The 13,327-nt window shown below is 42.0% G+C and overlaps 1 protein-coding gene and 1 long non-coding RNA gene across 3 annotated transcripts in view; one reads left to right on the plus strand and one right to left on the minus strand.

The window, feature by feature from the left end:
* WDTC1 (WD and tetratricopeptide repeats 1) overlaps positions 1–5,581 on the minus strand; it is a 31,759-nt gene extending 26,178 nt beyond the window's left edge. For both annotated transcript variants that reach the window (XM_020810691.3, XM_020810688.3), the window contains exon 1: positions 5,445–5,581. The gene's annotated coding sequence lies outside the window, so the exon portion shown is untranslated. The remainder of the gene's footprint in view (positions 1–5,444) is intronic.
* Positions 5,582–6,714: 1,133 nt separating this feature from the next.
* LOC144584288 (uncharacterized) overlaps positions 6,715–13,327 on the plus strand; it is a 362,675-nt gene continuing 356,062 nt past the window's right edge. The window contains exon 1 of the long non-coding RNA XR_013538443.1: positions 6,715–7,094. This is a non-coding gene — a long non-coding RNA (uncharacterized LOC144584288). The remainder of the gene's footprint in view (positions 7,095–13,327) is intronic.

The raw sequence follows: 13,327 nt of genomic DNA on the forward strand, positions 1-13,327 counted from the left end.
AAATGTAACAATAAAGCAATAAGAAATTAAATAGCAGTTTTCTATTTATTGGTTTTATGTTTTGGTTCCATGGTTCTCCTTTCTTTCCTCCAATTATATCAACATGTCTTATAGGGAAATCTTCTTTCCCACTTTACCCTTCGAATAACTCTATAAGATATGCTGACAGTAACTGGCTCAAGGATACCTAGAAAATTTCAACAAGAACTATAATCTGGATTTCCCATGTTCCTGTCTTGCACTCTAATCGCTACAACTTCAATCTCTCCATGGAGAAACAACCAAATATTTTCTGGATAGGCTTCAGGCAGCATTGCAACCTGCATTCATAAAGCTGATCCATAGAGAAATGCAGAAATGTATGGTAGGCCTCATGTGAGGAGGAAGAATTTCATAGCCATTTTTACCCCAGCTCTATGGCTGGATTTCAACCTCTGTAGCAAGACATAAGTTTGCCAAAAGAAGCAAAAGTTAACTATGTGGAAAAAACCACAAGAGCTTGCACTTTTCAAAGACAGAAGAAACAAAGTTGACCAAGTCACAGTGGCAAAATGATACTACGGGAGGATAAACCAGAATGCCCCTGTCCCTGCACTGACTACCAGCATTTGTAATAAAATCATAGCCCTCCTACAACCTTCCAATAATACAGCTAAGGAGGGACCATATGCTTGTGGAGAACATCTTTTCCCTTGTAATTTGAGGACTGACCTCATAACATAAAATGGCAAGAAAGGTAACAGGAGTTGGATGGAAGGAACAAGGCATAATTATTTTTCAAAAGAAAAACTAAATTTCTAGGAAGAATCAGTTAGGTCCCCTTCATAGCCCCTCAATTCAAATTCACTGACTTTTAAAATTAACCCTGCAACTCATACTGTATTTGGTTGAGTAAGAGTCAATTGACAAAATCATTTTTAGAGGCTTCTTTCTCAGTACATGAGGATTTTCTAGAACACAATGAACATCTGTGTCATACATTGATTCTATGCACTGACTAGGACTGTTAGATCCTATCCTCTTTAGAAGGCCTATTCTCTTTAGGTAAAGGCGCGGTGCTCATCCCCGTCTCCAAGCCGTAGAGCCAGCGTTTGTCTGAAGACAGTTTCCGTGGTCATGTGGCCAGCGCGACTAGACACGGAATGCCGTTACCTTCCCACCAAGGTAGTACCTATTTATCTACTCGCATTTACATGTTTTCGAACTGCTAGGTTGGCAGGAGCTGGGATAAGTGACGGGCGCTCACTCCGTCATGTGGATTCGATCTTACGACTGCTGGTATTCTGACCTTGCAGCACAGAGGCTTCTGCGGTTTAACCCGCAGTGCCACCACGTCCCTTATCTATTCTCTTTAGTAGGCTGCAATTCTACACATTTACCAGTGAGTACATCCCAGAAAACACAATGGTATTTACTTCTGAATAATACCCACAGAATCAAGGCGGCAGGAGAAAATGCAACCACTGTATCTACAATTCAATTTCTTCCCTATAACTCTTCCATCCTGGTTTTCTTTTAGGAAAAAAATTGGCAGTCATAGCATCAGGACATTCACTGATCAATAATTAGCCATATGCTATGGCTATCTATAAAGAATACAAGAGCCCTGCTGGGTCAGACCAAACACCCCTCTACCATAATAAAACGAGCCTCGTGGCGCAGTGGTTAAAACGCTGTACTGTAGCTAAAACTGTGCTCACGACCTGGGGTTCAAATCCCAGGTAGCCGGCTCAAGGTTGACTCAGCCTTCCACCCTTCCGAGGTCGGTAAAATTAGTACCCAGCTTGCTGGGGGGGCAATGTGTAGCCTGTATAATTAAAATTATAAACCGCCCGGAGAGTGCTTGTAGCGCTATGGGGCGGTATATAAGTCCAATAAATAAATAAATAAATAAATAAATAAATAAATAAATAAATAAATAAATAAATAAATAATGCTCTATTTTCACAATGACCAGCTGATGCCTAAGGAAAACCTTAAAGCAGTATGTGAAAGCAACAGGATTCTCCAATGTATGTTCCCCAGCAACTGGAAATGAAAAGTACCTGAACAAATGATATTTTCACATAACTCGTCATATACATGGTAAAAATGTGTGCTCATTGGAGGAGGATGTCTACAACCACTTTTCATCTTCAATCATGGATGGATCATACAATTCAACCACAAGTGGTTGGTTCATAAGAATGGTTGAAAAAAATGGTTCAGCATGAATGCTTATGCAAACTTCAGTAGTAATTGTGTTTCCGATTTCTTAGAATGGCATTTTTTTAAAAAAAAATCTGTATATTTATTCTTCTTAGCTTTAACACTATCTTTTAATGCTGTTAACCACTGTTGTATACTCATTGTTTTCAACTTTAAATATTGTCTTTCAGTGTTGTAATTCATCTTGGGTCCTTTTCAAGGAGAAAGGTGGGGTAAAAATATTTTAAATAAACTTCAACAAATTTAGAATTCCCAGATTATCATACAAACCACAACAGTTTTATATATTTGTAGTTTTCTAAACTGTAGCTCACAAACATTTAAAAATTCACAAAAATACATATAACATGACCAGTGCACATCTAATAATAACTGCATGCTGTCAAGTAAATTCTGACTTATGGCAACCCTTTCCAGAGTTCTCTAGATAAAGAATAAACAGAAGTGGTTTACCATTCCTTTCTTCTGGGGGTGCCCTGAGACTGTGCAGCCTACCCACGATTGCATAGGCTGGCTCTTTTTGCAGGAGGCACAGTGAGGAATCAAACCCTCAACTTCTGGCTCCACAGCCATATATCTAAATCACTGAGCTATTCAGCTAGCCTAGTGCACATATAAGTACACTAACTGAAATAAAATTAATCGATTACAAAAATCTGACATTAAGAGAAGACGGATATGAAAAGATGTATACATTTTTGTCTGGACTTTAAACATTTTGCAGATTGGTAAAGGACCAAACATAACCTTGAGAGAAAAATTAGAAAGTAAGCAGAAATGAACTCATTAGATTTATTCACATTTAGTGATTCAATACTCTCCCACAACCATACAATCAGAATTAAGTCAAATGAAAATAGTGTTTTATTCCCAGTTAACTTTGCCAAAGGTCATGCAATACCTGCATCACCCTCTGACTCATCAAGTTCCTATTCTGCATCTTGAGACTAAGTTAACTGCAGATCTCCATGGCTTAAAACACTTAGCCAAATGTTTGAACTTCCACACATTGCTCCCTGCCACAATATTTTTACCATCCAGGATGAAGAAGAGTTCTAGTGAATCTAAAAGCTTGAATATTTTGTGAATGTACCATTGATCCTAATAAAGGTATTGCCTATACGTGGATTCTGATGTCAGGAAATTTCCCAACTTCTTTCAACAGAGGCTGGCACCAAGACTCACGTGCTAGGTACATAGAAAGCTGTTTTACAATGAGTAAAGCCATTGGCTCCTCTAGCACAGTATTGTCAACTTGAGCTGACAACTGCTCTCCTAGTTTTTTTTAAAATATGAACTTGCATGACATATGCTAATAAAAATATATATTGATTCCCTTTGCATATGTCCCCATGCATAAGGAACAAAACATTAAACAGAGATATACCAAGCCCCCATGCAAATAAGCAAAATTAACCTGTGTCGGTTATCAACTAAAGAAAGACAAATTCAGATTAAAGGTATGCTCTAAAATAAGTGTGCTTCTTAACACAACCCAGGTAACAGCAGCAGGACAGTTAGAAATGTATAGCACAACTTGAAAAATCGGAGGTCACTAGTTAGTGTAAACTCATTCAAACACAAAAATGCCAGGTGTCAGAAAGACACTTCTCCCTTACTTCCTCTGCCATAAAAGTAGAACAACTTACCCTAATAACCAATAACTATCTGAATATACCAACTTTGAGGCATATTAAAACTACTTTAGAAGAAGATAAAGAGAAGAAATTATTTGTCATCTTCAGGAAGAATGGCCTATCAGATTTAGAAAGGCCAATTTCTAGGCAGAAGAGTTGAAATACTTTACTGGAAAGCAAGAAAAACAAGCAACATAGCAAGACCGGTAAGAAACAAGGGCAGGCAATACTAGCAACAGGAGAAGCTGCTTCTGCAGAAACCCACTCACTCACAGGCCAAAACTTTTATTCCAGAACAGTATTTTTCCAAACCACTTCTTACTATTCATTAACACAAATATTGAACACAATTAAATTGCTATCACTTTTATTATTTTGATGGCCAGAACAATGTTGAAAGAAAAAGGAGTAACTGCTGCAGGAAGAAAGGAGGGATGGCTATTCAATGGTAAGTGATCTGGAGCAGTGGTTCTTAAACTCTGTTACTTGGATGCTTTTGAACTGCAACTCCCAGAAATCCCAGTCAGGACAGCTGGTGGTGAGGGCTTCTGGGAGTTGCAGTCCAAAACTCCTGAGTAACCCAAGGTTAAGAACCAGTGATCTGGAGTGTCCAGCCATAAACAGCTCCCTGTTAAAAAGAAAATCAGTTTTGTGTCCCTCAAGCCTTTTCGTTTGGAAGCTTCCATAGACGAGACTGCTACATTTGCTGACAAACAAGAGCTCCAGACCATGGAAAGGAAAGTTCTTCACAGGAACACATGCTCTGCATGCTGAACGTGCCAGATCCCTTTCCAAGAAGATTCAGGATCGGCCAGCTTCCGATGTAAAGGTTTTACCCGTGTTTTATAAACGAGGGACAGAGGGCATGCTCTGCATGCAAAAATTCCTAGGTTCGATCTTCTTCCAGGTAAGGGGTGGAAAGGAGGGGAGAGGAGCCTCCTGTCCAGAAGTACTTCCAGTCGCAGGAGACCACACCAAGCTGGTCATCTGACTCAGTAGATGCTTCCTGAGGACCTGAAATCTTCCATCTCAATCAATATGGTTGTCTTCCAGATGTTACAAAAAACAAACAAAAAAACCCACCCCTACCGCTTTTCAGGAGGAGGAGGACTCCAGAAGGGATTCGTTGTCGGGGACCCCCATCCCGACATCCAGCCTTGCATATTTTCTTAGCAAAAAGTGGGCAAGTGTTGTCATGTCGCTGCAGCAGCAGAAGCAGCAGCAGCGTCCTGTGGCACCCGGCGGACGGCGGGCTTGGTGACAGCCGAGGGGCTTTGGGAGACCCTAAAACCGACCCCCCCCCGGGCGAGCGTTTCGCTACAGCCCACAAAAACTCAAGGCGAGCGTCCAGGCTTTCGGGCGCCACAGGTTCCTGAGAGGGAGGGAGGGAGACGGCCTCTCGTGGGAACAAAAAAAAAAAGGGCGCGTGTCTGCCTGCGGGGGCGGGCGAAGAGGAGGGAAACTGTCACTGCCCGTGAGGGGGACCACCCGTGAGGGAAGCCTGGGCCCCTCTGAGGGCCAAAGGGGAAGCCACGTTCCCCTCACCGAGGCGAGGCGGCGGAAGGCGTGAGGGGGTAAAAAAAAGAAGAGGCGACCTACCTGTCAGGCCTCCTCAGGGCCGGCTCAGCCGCTGCCGCAGCCAGTGGACGAAGCCCTTGAACTTCCATGCAGGGGGGTGGGGGCGGCCCGACCCCGGGGCCGGGGCTGAGGCAGGGCTGAGGCAAGGCAGGGGCGACGCCGGGGGTGGGTGTGAGAGTCAGCCGCCGGCCCCGCTCGCAGCCCTGGCCGGGACCCGACCTCTCGCCGGCCCCTTCCTCTGTTTATGCCCTCCCAGCTGTCTGAGGCTCCGCAAACACATCAACACCTCCTCCCCCCACCCCCTCTCCAGGACCGTCCCCCCGCCCCTTCCTCCGCCGTTTCAACCGCCAGCGCGCCTGCGCGACGTTAACTGCGCCACCAACCCCTTTATTTCCCCCCCTCCCCCGGCCGGGGCCTTTAAGCCGCGCCAAGGGCGCAGGCGGGCTTCGGGAATTAAAACGTCCCCTCCCTTGACGTTTAACGTCCGATTGGCCCTGCGGGGGAGTGACGGCCAATCCGTCCAAAGGGAGTCCGTCCACCTGTGAGAGGCTCGGGGGCCAGGCTGCGTACTTAGCGTAACGCGGAGAAAGGCGGGCCCGACGGCCTCAGAAGGGGATGCTGGGAGTTGAAGTTCGCAAAGGGAGGGGGAAAGGTGGCTTCTCTCTCTAGGCCAATGGGAGGAGCGAAAGGCTGTACTATAGAAATCCGCCTTGTTCATCAAAGCCGTTTTTTAAAATGCATAATTTTCTAGAAAAATTCATAGTGGGCGTACGGCTTGGAACCGTCTTGAGGCCCTTTAAAGGCTGACTGATTTATAAAGGCATAAAAACTTTCATGGGCTACCTCCCTCTTTGTCACTTGCTCCCAAGACACCTCTGACTTATATGAATGAATGACCTCCCAAATGTCCTGACCTCAGTTGCCCTGCTCAGCTCTTGCAAACTCAAGGTTCTGCGTTCTTTAGGGAGTCAATCGATCTCACATTTGGTCTTCCTCTTGTCCTGCTGCCTTCAACTTCTCCCATTATTGTCTGTTTAGTGTGAGTCTTGCCCTGTCTTCTCCAAAGCGCAACAGTCTTAATCTGTCAAGTAGAAGGGACAGAAAGATGATGACTAGCCTCAGGGCATGAATCGGCTCTAGTGGCTGGCCGGGTAGCGGGACTGACTCTTAAGTCTATCCAGTCCTCTAGGGATTTGGCCCAACTCATCATCTCATAGGCATCCTTCAGTCTCGAGAGACCATTGAGGAGTGTCTTCTACATAGCATGACGCCTGAGTAAAGTAATATGGAGGATAGGCTGTTACCCAAGCAGCAAATCCCCCCTCTCCACATTGCTGAAATGGTCCAATGGAAAGGCAAGAGCCAATACAACTGGTTCCAGCAATGTCGCAGGAGTTGGCAGAACGACACATGCTGCCTTCGGGACTCCAGCTCCGGATTTTGCCTCGAGGTTAACTCCTGAAGCCTTTTCCATGAGTGGATATAGCCACAAGGCAGTGGAGGTTTGAAACTGGAGTTTTCCTTCTCTTAGATGGGTTGCGTTCCATGGCTGACGAGCCCCACCTACCCGGCCTGCTCTTTAATAATTTTAAGGGTACATGTGACTATAAAGAAGCTAGGAGGTGGAGGTTACATACAGGAACTTTATGTCAAAATATTCATATAGATCAGGTCACTGAGAAATACAGTATTGCAAAACATCTGGAGAGCACCCTGTTTGGAGAATGCTGGCAAACAGTGCATCATCCAGCTGTTTTTATGATGTGTATGTTTTTTTAATTAATTAATTTTATTTCTAAAGAATGAAAAGACAATCGACCATATTACAAATAGTAAATACAAAGCTATTCCCCACAATTCTCCAAATCACATACAGTATATACAATTCCCCGTCACCTTTTAAAGAAATATCGACCAACAAGCTAAATTTCTTTTCAAACCACATGTCTCAAACTCTATTTCGTCGGCATATTTTAATAATGGCTTCCAATTTTCAGTGAATTTATTGTGGCTTATTTCTCCTCTATGTAATCTAACTTTATTAGTCATTTTTTTCCATCAGCAATGTATGCCATATTTTACTTGTGAATGCTTACAATGAGAGATCTTGGGCTTTTTTACAATTTTTAGCAATTTCAGATCTTGCGGTGCCTATAAGATTTGCAACTAATTCTTTATATTCTAGTTTCTCCCTGTGAATAATAAAAATAACAATAATGTTTCATTAATATCTATTTTTTTATGATATGTATGTAGATCTGAAAGCTGGCATTAGTGGCCGGCAATGTTATGCAGCTCTTAAGTGTCTGAGAACTCAGAAAGGTCCATATTCCTCATGGGGAAGAAGAGAAGCTTTCTTGCTGATGTGGATGGTCAAGCTTTCAGCAGGAGGTGCTAGTCCATGGTGGCTGCCTACCATTTTAAACTATCCAGAATGCAACGTTTGAATAAACATCTCTACCAGGTGAAGCTTTGTGTTTTGGGTAGTCCAACAGGAGGGACAGCTGCCATGATTTCCACCAAGTCCTTATTGGGCTCACATTCAGCTGTAAACCAGGAAAATCGATTTAGCTGGTTGAATCCTAGAGTGAAGCCTTTGTTTTGATGAGTGACCAGTGACAGGTATATGGTGCTGTGAGAGACATGCGCGGCAGAAGGAAATGGGAATCACAGTCATTGGGAGTGTCACTCTCCTGGAGATCCCACTATCTTTGTGTGTGTATGGGGATTAGGATTACCATGCTCAACACATATAAAGTCTGTTGGAAGTCCTGGTGAATCTGTTCTGAATGATTTTTGTTTTCAAATGATTGTTTTAGACAACTCGAACATTTTGTGCTTTCTTGCTATTTGAATCCCATTGTTTTCATGATTTTTAAATTTCATTTATTGCTTGATAAGCCATTTCCCTCATTTTGTTAGTGACCTACTTTGAGAGCTCTTGCTTTCAAGCTAAAATTTTGTTTACTTTAAATAAATAAAATTACAGGTGTGTATATCTCAGCATGAAATCAGTGGAATGATATATCTTTATTTCCAAGCTCTAACACAGAATATTTAGGAATTGCCTCTATCTCTAGCCAAAAAGCTAGATAAGCAAACAAAAAAAGGTTAAGATATTTACTTTAAACCTTAGAATTGCAAGCTGCTCCTGCCCTTTGAACTCTTGTTGCTTTATATTGTTACTGCAAAGAACTAGCAGCTGTAATCATGCTCACAGTTATGCTGTTTAAACCCTGTGGACTTCAATAAGGGTTTAACAGCTTCATGGTGTATAGGACTGCCACAATCCAAATGACTCATGTCAGAAATGAAAATATTTTTGCAGCAATAGGAAGACTAACACATATATTATTGCATAAGGTTTTGTGGACCTGAGGCTACTTCATCAGATGCACAAGATGGTGGATTCAAGGTCTACAAATTTGCATGCCTGCCTTCCCAAATCTGTTGCTCTCTTGATGTGTTTGACAATAAGTCCCATCATCCTTCAAGTGTAATGGCATTTATAGTCCAACAGATCTGAGAAGTGCAAGGGGAACACATTTTCCAGACAAAACAAAGCTTACCTTGCAATAAAACCTGAGGTAAAACAAACGAGATGCAAAACAAACCTCAAGAAAAATACGTATCACATCTGCAGAAAGTAATTATGTGTATCCCCAAAGCATTTTTAGAAAGCTACACATTCACTGGTGGCTAACACTTTGCTTTCCTTTGCTGTGTGCTGGTTGGCTTTGGGAGCAGGAGGCTATCCAAGGATGCGCATGTCCACCAGACCACTTTGTGGACTTCACGGTTAGTTTTCAGAGGTGCCACAAAATTCATGTTATTTTTGCTGACTAAAATCTGTGTTTAATTATAGACAGCACTTTTTGATTTTTTTTCCATTCTGCATTTAATTTTTTTCTCCAAGTGATAGTCCCCTACTGACCAGGCTTTAAAACTCATTTCCTTAGAAGCCTAGAAAATGTCTTTTGTGCAGGTGGCTTTAAATATGTGCAGACTGATATTTAAAATGCCTCTGCTCTCTGTGAGACAAGTTCTTTGAAAGTGTGAATAGGATTACAACAAATTTGACGTCCTTGGTGAAAAGACCATGTTTTCATATAACTTTGTTGTTTATGGGATGGCCTTCTGTCCTACTCACCAGAGGAAAGTCTTCTCTCTTTTTAAGGAATATTCTATATCAGTGGTTCCCAACCTTGGTTAATTCAAGTGATCTTGGCTTGCAATTCCAGAAGCCTTCACCACTGACCTATGCTGCCCGAGCTTTCTGGGAATCGCTGTCCAAGGACATCTCGGTTACTGAAGGTTGGGAATCACTGCATTCTACGAAGGTCTGCCCATTCCAAGTTCATTTTAAAGACACAAACTCCTAGGAGAGCAAGCTTCTGAGGTTCACATCTGGACAGTAGATAAAGAGGCAGGTATACAGTTCACTTGAAGACAAGTCATTCAGTACAGCGGCGGAAGCATTTCTATTAAAATTATAGGCATTGTCTCTACCTGTCTTAACCCTCTTAACATATGAACAATATGTGCATTTTGTACAAATGAATGCTTCCTATTGTCTTACCTCTTTTTAAAAAACGTGTCTCTTTTCCCAGAAATCACCTTAGATGATCACAGTTTTGAACAAGTCTGTTTCTATTCCAGAGGGTGGCAGTGTGTGCAAAAGGCTCTTTCACACCCTCCAGATTCTGATCCTGCTGTTTCTTGTTTTGCCCCTGATTTGTATATTAATTCATTTTGCAGATTCTGCTGCTTGTGGTCTCCGATTGCATCGTTCTTCATAGCCTGAAAATGAAATATTTCCTTCTAAATGAAACACATGCAACATATCTAGGGTGATCTTTGGACTTTCTACTGGAACCCCAAGTTTTATACTATCTTTGATGAAGAGTTCTGGAAAGCTTATCTTATTTGCAACTTTTTGGTCACCCAACAAAGATATTGTCTATAACCCACACCTTTGCCTTTGTAAAAGGACCACATGGCAATATTTTTTAAAAAAATTCCTTCAACTGTATTTCTAGTAACTGAAAAATAAGAGACATTCAAATAAGCAATTGATAGAGAGCAACACAATTCCTGTAGGTTGGGGTCCTCTTTGGGACCCTGGTGATGATCATGACAAGTGCCTTCTGATCAAAATTGACCATGACTGCATTCCCCTGCAATATTTGAGGATCCAGTTCAAATCTCTTATAAGATGCAGAACTATTTCACCTTTTACAACAAAACATATCTCCAGATTAACAGAACTGTAATAGATCATTGTATGGTATCACAGGGGATGTGGTGGCACTGTGGGCTAAACCACAGAGTCCTCTGTGCTGCAAGGTCAGAAGACCAGCAGCCATAAGATCGAATCCACGCGAGGGAGTGAGCTCCCATTACTTGTCCTAGCTCCTGCCAACCTAGGAGTTCGAAAGCATGCAAATGCGAGTAGATAAATAGGTACCACCACGGTGGGAAGGTAATGGCATTCCGTGTCTAATCGCGCTGGCCACGTGACCACAGAAACTGTCTATGGACAAAACACTGGCTCTACGGCTTGGAAATGGGGATGAGCACCATGCCCTAGAGTCGGACACTACTGGACTAAATGTCAAGGGGAACCTTTACCTATGTTACCACAATATGCAATTATATTCATGGCTGATCTGGAACAACACTCTCTTGACTGTTGTACCCAAATATCACTTCTCTATCTAAGGTACATTGATGTCATTTTTATTAACTGGATCCACAGAAAAGAAGCCCTGAAAAAATTCCAGCAGGACTTCAGTAACTTTCATTTTAAAATTAATCTCAGCCTGGACCAATCTACACAAGAAGTTCGCTTTCTGGGCACCACTGTGAAGGTAGAACTGGACAGCTTAGCACCATGCTGTAATGAAAACCCACTGACTGATATACATATTTGTGTGTCTCCAGATTCCATTCTGAGCATACCACAAAATCTGTTGTCTACAGCCAAGCCCTTAGATATAATCACATCTGCTTAGACCCACAAAATAAAGACTCCAAACTTCAGGATCAACAAGAGGCATTTCTCAGACTACAATACCCATCCAATATGGTTAAAGAACAATTTAACCAGGCAAGATAAATACCCAGAAGCAGCTTAAGGCAAGACAGACTTAGAAGATAAAATTACCAAACATTACAAGTTGTTACTTTCACCCTAGAATTTAAACCATTCAAATACATCATTAACAAGCTTCAGCCCATTCTCAACAAGAATACTTAATTATCCTAAGTCCTTGGTAGCAGGCCTATACTTGCTTACAGATAACTCCCACAACCTCCAGCTGTTGACACACACTGTCAATAGCACTGATACAGAGATGGGAATTAAAACCTGCTACAAACTAAGATGCTGTCTCTGTCTTCGGATCTACTCTGGCAACACAGTTGTAGGTCTCAGTAATGTCACATAACATCAAGGGCATGCTTACTTGTTCCTCTGCTAATGTGATCTATGCCAGTGTTTCTTAACCTTTGTTACTCGGATGCTTTTGAACTGCAACTCCCAGAAACCCAGCCAGCACAGTTGGTGGTGAAGGCTTCTGGGAGTTGCAGTCCAAAACTCCCGAGTAACCCAAGGTTAAGAACCAGTGATCTATGCCATTCTTTGCTAACAATGCTGTAGCGATCGCCCTGCTTTGGCTCAGGTAGAATATTATTGGCATATACCAATAAGAGCTGTTGCGGGGCAGAGCCAGAGAAACTAGAAGGTAGGGATGAGTCAGAGTCTTCTCAAAGACAGAGAGAAGAAAGTTTTGGGGGGTTCGAGGCAGAGAGAGTGTGTTTAAGGAGTGATTAGTCAGAGTGTGACCTGTATTAAGATAGAAGAGGTTAAAGTAAAATACTGAAGCTTTGTGTAACTTCATGTGTTTAAGAACTATTCCTAAAACAACTTGTAATCAATAAATCTGGTTCTGTTTAAAAGTTCAATACTGAATGGACCTCATCCCAACACGCCCTTTAATATGCTGCCACCAGTTAATCTATTTATCAACCTATAAAATTCCTATGAAAATTATAGGTTGATAAATAGATCAACTGGTGGCAGCGTGTTAAAGGGTGTGTTGAGATACTCGTGTGAGCTCTGCGTTTGGTGAAACAAGCAGGGGCCACGGGGTAAATGCCACAAATGCCTTACTGAATTCTACACTGGACAAACAAATCTCTGGGCAAAAGAATTAATGGACATCAGCAACAGCAACACACAAAAACCTGTTTGAGAACATTTCAGTCTACCTGAGCACTCTCTCAATGACCTGAAGACCACTGTTATGGAATAACACACACTGTAAAACAAGTCTTACAACAGAAACAGCGGGGATAAGGTACATGCAGATACTGAAGTGCCACTTAAAAGAACTGAATTTCAATCAAGGGCTGTTAAGTCATTACCAAGTGTGAAATGCTATGTTGATTCACACAATTTAGCACAGGCTGAAGAACTATCAGAACAATTGTCTATTGTTTTATTGAAATCATGGAGGATAGTTGATGTGCCAGATGACTGGAGGAGGGCTAAAGTTGTCCCTATCTTCAAAAATGGCAAAAATGAGGAATCTGGGAACTACAGACCAGTCAGCCTGACATTAATCTCAGAGAAAATTCTGGAACAGATTATAAAGTGGTCACTTTGCAAGCACTTTGAAAACAATAGAGTAATAACTGGAAGACAACACAAATTTGCCAAAAACAAATAATAATATCTTGGTTTTTGATTGGGTAGGCTTGTTGGTAGATGATGGGAATGCTGCTGACATAATATATCTTGACTTCAGCAAGGCCTTTGACAAAGTGCCCCATGATATCCTGATTAGCAAGCTAACAAGGTGTATGGTGGATAAAGCAACTATCAGGCAAATCTATAATTG

The sequence above is a fragment of the Pogona vitticeps genome, chromosome 9 (assembly GCF_051106095.1).
Source record: "Pogona vitticeps strain Pit_001003342236 chromosome 9, PviZW2.1, whole genome shotgun sequence".
Lineage (NCBI taxonomy): Eukaryota > Metazoa > Chordata > Lepidosauria > Squamata > Agamidae > Pogona > Pogona vitticeps.